Source organism: Chlorocebus sabaeus, chromosome 2 (assembly GCF_047675955.1).
Source record: "Chlorocebus sabaeus isolate Y175 chromosome 2, mChlSab1.0.hap1, whole genome shotgun sequence".
NCBI lineage: Eukaryota > Metazoa > Chordata > Mammalia > Primates > Cercopithecidae > Chlorocebus > Chlorocebus sabaeus.
The window spans coordinates 79,207,193-79,218,403 of record NC_132905.1 but is presented as its reverse complement, the minus strand read 5'-3'; positions in this window follow the sequence as shown (position 1 = coordinate 79,218,403).

The window sequence follows — 11,211 nt, the reverse complement described above, 5'->3', positions numbered from 1 at the left end:
TATGACATTTATAGCAAACAAATACAGTAACTTTTCCTAATTTTTTTTTCTCCTTCACGTAATCACCTTTTCTTTTAATATGTGTAGTAGTCTGCTAGGACTGCCATAACAAAATACCTGAGACTACATGAAGTAAATAACAGAAATCTATTTTTTTACAGTTCTTGAGGCTGGAAGTCAAAGTTAAGGTATCGGCAGGTTTATTTTCTCCTGAGGTCTCTCTCCTTGACTTGCAGAAAGCATCTGCTAGATGTGTCCTCAGAGGGTCCTTTGTTTGTATGCACATCCCTGGTGTCTCTTTCTCTTATAAAAATACTAGTAATATTGAATTAGGGCCTCACCCTTAGGACCTCATTTAAGTTTAGTTACCTTGTTAAAGGCCACATATCTAAATATAGTCACTTTAGGTTAGGGCTTCAACTTATGAATTTGGGAGTCAGCACAACTGAATCCACAAAATATGCATTTGAAATGGGCACTTTATATGTTTATTTGATTATAGACATGCATTTTTGTATTCAGGAAATGAGAGATGGTTAAAGATTTGCATAAAAATGCCTGATTATTACTATTCCTCCAAAATCTTTTTACTGTGTTATGAATAACCATTCTGTAGATAGGCTTCATTCTACTGTCATTTCAAAATGCCGTGCCAGCTTTTTTAACTCTCAACATAATATCTGCCTTTTATAAAATTCAAGACCATGAATCTCATGTCTTTATTATATGATAGATTATTCTGTAGCCCCTCTTTCTGAAATACCCCTCCACCCACTATCGACATTTTTGTTTTTTAACTGTAAAAAAAAGAAAATCAAGCATGAATTTTATTGAAAAGTGCCTCCCATTTGAGTCTCATGAGCTGTGAAATATAGTTTGGATACAAGGACGAAGATAAATAGTTTTCATTTATAGCCTACAGAAAATAATTTGTTCTGCTCTGGGAACTAGTAAATCTAAAAACCACCCTGACATAAATTCTCTCTTCTTTTAATAACAATGAGCATTTAAGTGGATGGGTGAATTCCTTTGGACTCCATGTGATTTATCAGAACAAATCTTATTAAAACTGTAATGCTTCAGACAATATTTAATATTAGTCATTCATTTAGGATTAAGCACTGTATCTAGGACAGACTTTTAAAACTAAAACGAAATTTAAAGATCATTCACAAAAAATTGCTGAATCTTGAAAATTTATTCTCTCAATTATTATTATGTATATTTCTTTCTTTAATTTTAAACTGAGAGAACATGTTTAATTACTCTGTGGAAAAGTAGGCCTATAAAGTTTTAGTGTTGAATGTTTCTTATTATACCCTATAATTGGCTTGTTTACCTTAAAATTGATGTGAAAATTAAGATGTTGCCATGACAGGTGTGCAGAAATGACTGGTATCCTTGCATTATTAACATTAACTATACTGATATAATCATATTACTAATTCTTACACATATTTTTACTTATTTATTTTATAACAATATGTTCAAATCATAAAGACGTAGTTAATATGACTATATTTAGGAAAGTATAGTAATATACCTTTTCATCATAAAGTTTTGAATTTTTAATGACTTTAGTTAATGCTTCCATCATCTCTCAATTTGGCCACTGCAAAACTTTATGAGATCCACATATATATGTCAGTAATCAACTTTGCAGGCAGAACATATTTTTAAATAAACATCTGATTATGTTGCTTTCTAATTTAAAACATACTTTTTACTATTCTTAAAATACTAAAAATGAGCTTGATCTGCCTACCCTTCATCAGGCATTCCCTCTGCCTTTCTACACTTCTCTTTAACCTGCCTGTTTAAGTTACTCCCATTAACCTCAGTGCCTTTGCACAGCTGATTACTAACAGAACATCTACGTGTACTTTTTCCATTCATATCTTAATATTTTCATCCCAGATATAATCTGTACAGATTGTATATTGTAATTTAAATGTCAATTATTCAGAGACATTTTGTTTCTTTACCCCAAACTCATAGTTCTCTCGTCCTTTATAATAATATATTCAAATAAATGCTTAATGTCTATATCTTCCCTAACTTTTAATTGTTATGAACATAAGGAGTTAGTCTTTTTGTTCACATTATATTCCACATACATAAAACTTCTAAAAATGGAAGGTCAAGGCAGGTGGATCGTTTAAGCTCAGGAGTCCCAGACCAGTCTGGGCAACATAATAAAACCCTGTCTCTGCAAAAATACAAAAGAAATTAGCCAGGCATGTTGGTGTGCACCTGTAATCCCAGCTACTTTAGGAGCTGAGTTGGGAGGATCACTCAAGCCTGGGAGTTCAAGGCTGAGGTGAGCTGAGCCATAATCATGCCACTAAGACCTTGTCTAAAAAAAAAAAAATCTTAAAATGTTAGTTACTCAGTGAATGTTTATTAAACAAATGAATAAAAGCAAGAGAAGAGGATACTTTGGGAACAGTAGACTAAGTGTTTCCAAGATCAGCTCCTCCATTAAAATAATTGGGAACAGTAGACTAAGTGTTTCCAAGATCAGCTCCTCCATTAAAATAATGTAATAAGAACATTAGCAAAACATTGAAAACAAATTTAAAATAAACTATTTTCAAGACTCTAAAATTAACCAAAAATTTGCAAAATTTCAGGAACATTTATTCAAGAAAAATAGTGAATCTCAATGAAAACAGTGAGCTTTTTGATACCTTACATTGCCTCATTTCCATCCCACTTTTCATAGTGGCACCCTCAAAAATCAATAACCTCACCCTGGCACAGAGGCTTATGCCTGTAATCCCAACACTCTGGGAGGCAGAGGCAGGAGAATCACGAGGTGTGACATGGATACCATCCTGGCTAACATGGTGAAACCTTGTCTCTACTAAAAACACAAAAATTAGCTGGGTGTGGTGGCACACACCTGTAATCTCAGCTACTCAGGAGGCTGCGACAGGAGAATCTCTTGAACACAGGAGGCAGAGGTTGCAGTGAGCTGAGATCATGCTTCTGCAATCCAGCCTGGCATCAGAGTAAGACTCCATATCAAAAAAAATTAATTACCTCACAACCAATGTACCTGTAAAAACCGCCACTGTAGTACCACTTAGAGGGGTCTGACAAGTTTGGAGCTCCTAAAATCCCGTATCCAGAAAATTCTCTTTATCTGACTAGACTCACAGTCCTATCAATACAAATATCCATAAACCCAGACTGATACGGTTTGGCTTTGTGTCCCCACCCAAATCTCACCTTGAATTGTAATAATCCCCAGGTGGCAAGTGCAGGACCAGGTTGAGATAATTGAATCATGGGGGCAGTTTCCCCCATGCTGATCTCATGATAGTGAATGAGTTCCCATGAGATCTGATGGTTTTATAAGGGGCTAGCCCCCTCACTCAGCACTCATTCTCTCTCCTGCCTCCCTGTGAAGAGGTGCCTTCTGCCATGATTATAAGTCTCCTGAGACCTTTCCAGTCATGCAAAGCTGTGAGTCAATTAAATCTCATTTCTTTGTAAATTACCCAGTCTTGGGCAATTCTTTATAGCAGTGTGAGCACAGACTAATAGAGTAAATTGGTACCAAGGAAGTGGGGCACTACTATAAGGATACCTGAAAATGAGGAACCAACTTTGCAACTACACAACGGACAGAGACTGGAACAATTTGGAGGGCTCAGAAGAAGACAAGAAAATGTGGGAAGATTTGGAACATTTTGAACATTTGAAGAACATTTGAAGAAATATTGATTGAAAACTTTCTAATCTTGATGAAAATGTTAATTTACAAGTACATGAAGCTTAAGAAATTTTAAGTAGTATAAACTTAAAAATATATAACACCTATTATCCACACCTATTAAACAACTGAAAGCCAAAAAAGAGAGAATCTTGGAAGTATTAAGTGGGTAGTGACTTATCCTACACAATTTTCCCTTGACAATATTTGTAACAGACCTCGCAAAAGAAATCAAGAAAGCCAGAAGATTATATTCAAAGTGATAAAAACCAAGACTGCCAATCAAGAGTTCTATATGCAAAAAATAACCCTTCCTAAGTGGATAGGCAATAAAAAAACAGAGAATCTATCATTAGGACACCTGACCTGCAAGGAGTACTAAAAGAAGTCATTAAGTATGATATAAAAGGTATGAGACAGCAACTCAAATTTGCACAAAAAACAGTAAGAACTGATAAAGATATCATTTTTATGGGGTTGTATACAAATGAAATTTTCTTGATAATAAATCACAAAGGAGTGGGTGATAATGATATTATATTGGAATACAATTTAGTACACTATTACAATTAAGTTGATATTTATCCAAGCTAGATTGCTTTAAATTAAGATGTTAATCCCCAGGATCACATCTAAGAAAATTACTAAAACTAATATAGTAAACAACATTCTAATAAAATTTAAGTGATACCTCAGAAAATAACTATTTTATCCAAAGAAGGCAATGACAGAGAAATACAGGAATATCAAATACCTAAGTCATATAAGAATCTAATAGCAAAATGTCAGGCATAAATTCTACATTATTAGTAATTATGTTACATGTAAACAAAGTGAATGTACATATTGTCTGCAAGATAAACACTTTAGATTTAAAGACACAGTAAGTAGAAGGTACTTATGTACTTTCTAATGGAAAAAAAAACTTGTCATGTAACCAGTAATCAGAACAGTGATTGAGTAGTTACAACAATGAGAAAAAGACTTTCAGACAAAAATTGTCAGAGAAAAAATTGGACATTGTTTACTTATAAACATGTACAACTATTAGAAGAATGTAACAATTGTAAACATATATGCACCTAACAACGTTCCAAATTACATTTAAAAACCTACAGAATTAATGAGAGAAATATACAATCTCAACCATAATATTGAGACTTAAATATCCTACTATTGACAATACCTAGAACAAGGAAACAAAATCAACAAAAATTGGAGGCTTGAATGACACAAAAAAAATCAACCAATTCTAACCAATATCTATGGAATATACTATGCAACAACAGCAGAATACACATTTTGTTCCATTGCACATAAAATATTTTCTTGGAGAGACTATATGTTCAGCTGTAAAATAACCTCAAAATATTTGAATGGCTTAAATCATACAAAATATATTATCTATACATAATTGAATAAAATTAACAATTAATAACAAAAGTACAGTTGGAAAGTTGAACAATATGTGTAAATAGTGTGGTGCCCTCCTAAATAACCAATTTAAAAAAGAAAAAAATCACAAGGGAGATTATCAGATGAATAAATACAAAATCGCAATATACCAAAAGTGAAGGGATGCAGCTATAGGAGTACCAATGGAAAAACATATAGCTGTAAATAACCATATTAAATGAAAAAAGAAAAGATCTCTAATCAATAACCTGAATGGCCACCTTAATAAACTAGAAAAAGCACAAAAAATGTAACACAAAGTAGGCAGAAGAAGAAAATAATAAAGCTTACAGTGGAAATAGATTATTGATAAAGGATAGGAGAAATTAGCAATATCAAAAGTTTATTTCCTGAAAAGGTCAACCAGGATGACAAGACTTTATCTGGACTGATCAGATAGAGAGTATGATGGAGAAATTACACAAAACATTTAAATAAGCAGTAAGACAATTACAAGAAAATACTATAAAAAAACTATATCCCATTATATTAAAGTAGACAAATTCCTAATAAAACATAAACTATCAAAAGTCATTTAAGAAAGAATAGAAAATCCAAATAAATATGCAATAAGTAAGAATACTGAATTAGTAATCAATTTTCAACCAATGGAATCCCATGCCTAGACAGCTTCAAAGATGAATTCTACTGAACTTTTAAACATAAATAAACATCAATTCTTCATAAACTTAACTGAATATAGAAGATAATTGACTACTTTCTAACTCATTTTATGAGGCCAAAATTACTCTGTTGCCTAAACCAGACAGGCTTCACAAGAAATGAAAATTTTACAATATATTTATGGATACACACTCCCAAATTATCCAGAAAATAACCAGCAAATCAAATTCTGCAATATATGAAAAGAATTGTGCCCTGTGACCACAAATGATGCTAAAAAGCAATGTTAATTTAACATTTAAAAATCAATGAATGTAATACATTATGTTAATAGAATAAAGGAGAAAAATCATGATCATCTCTATATTTAAAAAAATTTGACGGCCGGGCGCGGTGGCTCAAGCCTGTAATCCCAGCACTTTGGGAGGCCGAGACGGGCGGATCACGAGGTCAGGAGATCGAGACCATCCTGGCTAACACGGTGAAACCCCGTCTCTACTAAAAAATACAAAAAACTAGCCGGGCGAGGTGGTGGGCGCCTGTAGACCCAGCTACTCGGCAGGCTGAGGCAGGAGAATGGCGTAAACCCGGGAGGCGGAGCTTGCAGTGAGCTGAGATCCGGCCACTGCACCCCAGCCTGGGCGACAGAGCCAGACTCCGTCTCAAAAAAAAAAAAAAAAAAAAAAAAAAAAATTTGACAAAAACCAATACCTTTGCACAATATTTATTAGAAATGACAAATGAATTCAATAAGGGTGTAGCCACGTGATCTATATATAAAAATAAATTGCATTACTATATTCTAGCAATTAACAATCCAAAATAAAATTAAGAATACAATTTCATTTCTGTGAAAAATGTCATTAGAATTTTGAAAGGAATCACATTGACTCTGCAGATCACTGTGGGTATCACGGACATTTTACAGTTGAAAAAAATAAAACACTTGAAGGTAAATTTTACAAAAGATGTGTGGGTATAAGACTTGTACACTGAAAACTACAAAATATTACTAAAAATATCAAAGCAAACCTAAATATATGAAAAGTAATATAATCCATGTTTATATATCAGAAAACATTTTGTTAAAATAGCAACAGTTCCCAAATTAATATGCCAAAATTCTTACCAAAAATCCAGTACCTTTTTTTTTTTTTTTGCATAAATGTGTGTGTGTGTGTGTTTGTATTAGTCAGGGTTCTCTAGAGGGACAGAATAGGATGTATGTATATGTGAAAGGGAGTTTATTAAGGACGATTGACTCACATGATCACAAAGTGAAGCCCCACTACAGGCTGTCTGCAAGCTGAAGAGCAAGGAAGCCAGTAGTGGCTCAGTCCAAGTCCCAAAACCTCAAAAGTAGGAAAACGAGCAATGCAGCCTTCAGTCTGTGGCCAAAGGCCCAAGAACCCCTTTCTAACCACTGGTGTAAGTTCAAAGAGTGCAAAGGCCAAAGAACCTGGGCTCTGATGTTCAGCAGCAAGAAGCATCAGCACAGGAGAAACACAAAAGCAGGAAGACCCCTCAAGTCTGCTTCTTCCACCTTCTGCCTGCTTTTTCTAGCAGCTGGCAGCAGACTGGATGGTACCCACCCACATCGTGAGTGCGTCTTTCTGAGCCTGTGTTTTCCTCTCCGAGTCCACTGATTCAAAGGTTAATCCCTTCTGGCAACACCCAGAAACAATATTTTGCATCCTTCAATCCAAACAACTTAACACTTAAGATTAACCATCACAGTGTGTAGTGACATAAAACCTTCCATTTAAGGTCAGTTAATTTTTAACAAGGGTATCAAAACATTTCAGTAGGGAAAGAATTATCTGTTCAAAAAATTGTGCTGTGAAAACTGGATATCACATAGAAAAGAATAAAGTTGCAATCCTATCTCAAATCATATATTAATTTAACTCTCAATATTTCATAGAATTAAATCTAAGGGTGAAAACACTAAATCTTTTACAAGAAATATAGCAGTAAGTCTTTACATCTTTTAGTTAGGCAATTGTTACTTAGATGAGACATAAAAAGTGTAAGCGGCAAAATAGAAAACAGATGAACCTGACTTTTGTCTAAACATAAAATATGCTTACGTATTTATTAAACATAATTCAATTGATCTTAAAATATAAACAAATTGTTTCACTTTCCACATTTAACTTCTGCACCATTTTGAGAAGGATTTTTTTAAATCCCAAGTTAGTATTTCAAGATATTTAAAATTTTATCTATGAAGGAACATGGTAAACACTTCCACAACCAAAAACAATGGAATCTTCAGCAAATGATTAGTCCATTTAATATAAACAAGAACTATTTTATAGGTCTAAATTAAACAGAAATTGAAATAAAAATATTCATCTTGTATGTATTATTAATTTTTCATTTTTTATCAGTTTTTATTCTACTACTCAAGAATATGGATTGTCTTGTTTTAGAAAACATCTTAGGATGACTCCTTTAAGCATTTTTATTTTTTAATCCTTCTTTATCAGTGAGATTCCTGACTTTCAAATGGCATTTCTGGGATTCCTCCTGAGTACCAAGTAACTCCTTAGGGAATGTCGTCAATGATCAGATAGTAAAAGGGGTGGACTATGACCAAGAAATATTCTGGGCCTTCTACCTACACTCAAATGAGAACATCTGTCCTTTATCAGCTTTGAAAATGTTTGAAAACTTGTAGTAGCATAAAATACTTAAATATGAAGAATTTAGGATGGAATAAAATATAGAGGACAAGGTTTTCAATTTCCTGAATCAGGAAACCATAACATGAGTATACATCTTTATTTTATTATCTAAACATAGCTAATGTTGCCTACTTTTGTTTGTTTGTAATTTGATTCTTTACCAGACTAGATCTTTTTCCTCTTAGTTATAAGGAGCCTTCATGTGCATACATCTCTGGATAGGCAAGAACAGAACTTTAGTGTTTGAATTCATTTCAGCAATCCTAATCTCAGATCCAACTTTTGTGTTGATGCCTTTAGAAATAAAACAAATAAACTTTTTATTTCTCAAGTATCGAAGAGTCTGGTTTTCTTCTTATATTGAATGTGACGGACAATATGGCCTGGAGAGTTTGCCAGAGGCAACAACTGGAAGAAACATGTTTGGTCTTGGAATTAACATGTATAATGTTATAGAACATTCTACATTATCCATTAAATTAAAAGCATTGTGATATCCAGACCCAAATGGAATATTGGGAAGGTTGTGTCTCAGAACTAATTTTCTGAGGAGTTTTATTGACTAATCGGATCATCCATTGCTTTGTTCCCTTACTGGAATGGACAAAAAGCTATAAAGCATCATTTTCCTAGGAAATTGTTGGAAATGAATTATCTGTTGCTTCTAGACAAGAAAATCATGTTAATCTAAACCAAAATGTGCTTTTCAATGGAGATGATCCAAAGAGAAACTAAGATGATTAATTCAAGACAAGAACAAGTCTGATGGCTGATTAAACTCATGGCTGAGTGTAATGAAAACCTTCTTGATAATCATTAAGTGATAGGAGCCACAAGGACCATATTTGGTCACAGAAATATAAAAGAAGGCATCAGAAGCTACCAGGATACTTACTATCCTTTGTTCACCCCAGTATCTGGCTTGTCTATCAAGATTTTGTACAAATGTTCTGTTAGAGTACCTACTTAAACACTTATAAAATGGCAAGAGTCATCACTAGCAACTAGAATCTAGATAGTTTCATTTGGTAATTTATTTATAAGGATTTCAGAATCAGTTCATTCTAACCTTTGGACTGACTAATTGGAGTGATTCTCAGACCAAGTACCAGGAAACTGAGACGACATAAAATTTTTCTAGAAAGTGAAAGTTACTGCTGATTCTAAAAATTTCACCTATTCCAATTCTGAGCTTATATGACAGCCACAGTTTCCAGTTTTTTCTAGATCAGGTGAGATACATTTTACTCTCAGCAACTTCAGAACAGAAAACTTCCTATGATTCATTACATAGGTAATATACATTAGCACTGTTTCATCTGACCGTATCATACATCAACTAAAATAATAGACAAAATTACATACTGAATGATTTAAATGATAGTCTTTTTTTATGTTTTATGTTCATGTTTTTATGTTGATATTTTCATTTTGTATTGTAATATTTTTCCTAGTTAGCAACAATAGTTTTAACTTTTATTTTTAAAAATTCAAATTTTCAATCAATAGTAGGTAAATTCCAGTTGAAAAACCAAGCAATTAATGCCTAACCTTTATTTCATGTATATTCCTAATAGAATATTAAGTATTGATAATTCGTATCAATAAGTATTGATAACTAGGAGCTGTGGTATTAACATGGCCACAACGATGCCATTGTCCTGCATGCTAATTTATTCGTAAAGAAACAAAACCTGCTGGTAATGTCAAAAATTTTCAGCTTTTTTTCCCCTGTGGTCATGGGGCAATCTACATTCTTGAGTTTGGTGATATGACTTCTCAAACGAAAGCTAGTTGAATAAAAGTTTATTTCAAATGAAAATTTTCTACTATATATAGCTGATGGGACAATGGAAGTAAAGCACATTCTCGCAAAGAGAGATGAGAACTGCTCCATAACTTGTAATGAGAACTGTGTGGGTGCTATAAATTGAATTTGAGCCATGGGAATTTTTGTCTGACATTGAAAATAAACTGAAGTTAAACAGGAGAATAAAAATATGCAATATCCCTACAAAATCATGCATATCATAAATATATACTATAAGCCAGTACGTTGTCTAAGCAGATTTTGGCAAGTATTTCAGCAGCGCTTATTTCTGGGCAGCATTTGTGGGTCATTTGGCAATAACATTCTCTATAGGTTTTCAATGAATTGCTCTTAGTAAATTGGATGTCAGTGATTTTATTTTGGAAAACTTCTTTATAATTCAATTGTGCTTTGAACTTTTAATTTATGACCCTAATTGTATAATAGGGGGTAGTCAAAGCAGAGTATTACCAGGAAAAGCTATTTCCAATAATACAGTTGAGAAGATATTCTGAAAAAAATCCTTCTGTTATGAAATATTACAAATTTGCTATTAAATAATGATTTACATCATGTTAAATATATGTCCTTGATGGAAGCAAACTAAACAGAATATTCAAAGCTAAAAATAAAACAGGCAAAATCAAGGAAGCTAAGCAGTCTCTGATGCTAATAAATGCCCTGAGAATCCAAAGACCTTAAAATGTTTAAGGTAGGCGTGAGAAGATAAGGGAGAGCCTCGCATAAACACACAATGAGGAGTAGAGTCTAAAACTTCTACATATATTCTGCCTAAAATGGTTTACGTATTCACTGAGATAAAGAACTAGAAAAATAAAATTCACCTCTTAAAAGATAATAACAAGGAAATGTCTCTGCTTCTCCATGGTTGGAAAAAACTCTCTCCAAAA